The sequence below is a fragment of the Aphanomyces invadans genome (assembly GCF_000520115.1).
Source record: "Aphanomyces invadans strain NJM9701 unplaced genomic scaffold supercont1.31, whole genome shotgun sequence".
NCBI classification, from domain to species: Eukaryota; Oomycota; class Saprolegniomycetes; order Saprolegniales; family Verrucalvaceae; genus Aphanomyces; species Aphanomyces invadans.
In genome coordinates, this window is record NW_008580176.1 from 508,205 (window position 1) to 510,414 (window position 2,210).

Genomic DNA, 2,210 nt, shown 5'->3' on the forward strand with positions numbered 1-2,210 from the left:
GCGAACATTTGGCTCTGAGGTTTGCGGTGGCCCGTCACGCTTTCCGACAACCCCTGGATCGGCGTGCGACGGCCGATCCGCACTACACAGCCGTGACTTGTTCAGCATCCACAACCTCTTTTGTGCAGCAATATTGCGTGTTGGGGCAGCCCGTCCGCGATGATGTCGACAATCGCATTGCCTAGCGACAAACGTCGCAGGAGGTGGCCGTCGCAGCGGCGTTGAAAGACGTCAAAGCAGTGATTACGAATTATGCAGGCGAATCGGCGCGATCTTGCCGGCACACATCTGCCCGTTGGTTCGTTTCACAGCACCGGATATGCGACGAGCACCTCCAAGATCTCGTCGAAGAGGCGAACGTCAATCGGCGCCATCGGGTCGGTGAAAACGACCACGTCGCGTGGCTCGACGGGTCCGTCATTGCCTTTGCTCTTTGGCATGGCCGCTTTGAATTTCCTCGATGCCTTTGGCGCCGCAGGTGGCTTTCGCTGGCTGTGTGTGTGGCGACTGCACATATCTCGGCTTCGTGCAAACCCCAAACAACCAGGAAATTGGCACGGGTTGCGTGCTCCATGGCCGACGCACACACTTCGAGCGTATACTTGATTGGAGCAGTCGTCGACACTACACACGTTTTTCTTGCGGTGGTACGTGCATTTGAGTTTGCCAGGCGCTCTGGGCCGACTACATTTGTTGAAGCAGCACACGGACGGTTGGGTCGATGGATGATCTGTGATGGGCATGGCACACGCGGCATCGCGGTCGCAGCTCCCTCGCGAGTGGGTGAACATGCGGCGTGGGCAAGGCCCGAGTAAGCAGAATGAAAAGCTCGACATTGGACGCTCGTACTACATCGTGTGTCCGGTCGTATCGGGCGGTACGTCCACGTGGGATCGCTCTGGAACGAAGTTGATGCGTCGTCGAAATATGTTTTCTTCGCGTTCGTGGCGTCGCAACACGATGCCGTCGGTGGGATTTGTGCCTACGTCGTGGGCTGCCTGGGGCGGATGGTCCGGTCGGAAACGACAAATTCTGCTGAAGTTGCGCAAGGTCAACGCCCTCCGGTCTCGATCTTTGCCAGTTCTGACCGCTGGTCGTGGGCTGGTGTGGCCAGTTGCTTCATCGATGTGCGTTTTCCGAGCTAGATTTGAACGTCGCCAGGCGGGTGGAGTTTGGCGCATTCCAATGAATTGTCGAGGAAGGGAGGGTCGGACTATTGGGTGGCTGGCGCAAGGCCACAGCTCTTTGTCACGTCGTTTCAACCGAGCTACGACAAACCTTTAGCCTGGATAAAAGCTGCTGTCGTTCTTGCCACTCGTCATGGAGGCCAGCAGTGCCAGAGCACGCTTGCAACGACGTCACGTCGCTGGACGAAGAAGCTCTACGTGGGTTGTACGATCTACTGTAAGTGCCACTTTCCCCGAAGCCTCAGCTACACATCTACAAATTCTACTGTATCCGTCGTAGTCGAGTCGTGGCGATTGTGGACCGTCCACGTCTAGCGGGTGGTGTGCAGGGGGGAGCATTGGGGAGCCAGCAATGCCTAGCGCCATCGCGCCTGTCGAATGCAAGAGCAGTTGCTGTGGGCGTTTGCTGTCACATGTGAGTGGCCATGTGCTCGATACTCGGCCATGGCATCGAAATGCTCCAAGTTCCACAAGGAATCAGCGTGTGCGCCGACTCCTTCACGCCACCAACGTTGGCTGCGAATGCAATGCCGCGTAACGTGTATTCACAAACGTCAAACGGACCATTCCGTTCCCCAGGGCATCCATATCGGGTGAATTGGAATTCCGAAAGTTACGGCAGTGCTCCAACTCAGCACCTTTGTCGATCCAGTCAATGGTGGCTGCCCAGGGGAACGACGAGGTTGGACATGCCACAGTCGTCGTGCCATTGTCCGCGTGGGGCGTTCATGTAGTGCTGACGGGACGCCTCGTGCTGGTGTCCCAGAACTGGTTCACATGAAGCCAAACCTTTTCGAGTTCGTCCAGGAAGCCATGGTCCGACGTCGGGAATGCCACCAAGAGCGCAGGATTCGACTAGAGAGATTTGAATGTTGCGCTACGCGAGAACTCGAACTGCACCGAGCAATCTCTGCACTGAGTCGAATTTCCTGTACTGGTCGGCGGCATGTCTGTCTCCATGCAAATCTCAGTCCCGCAGGCCCTTGGGCAACCGAGTCCCTCGGTTGCTGCCTCCACATTGCG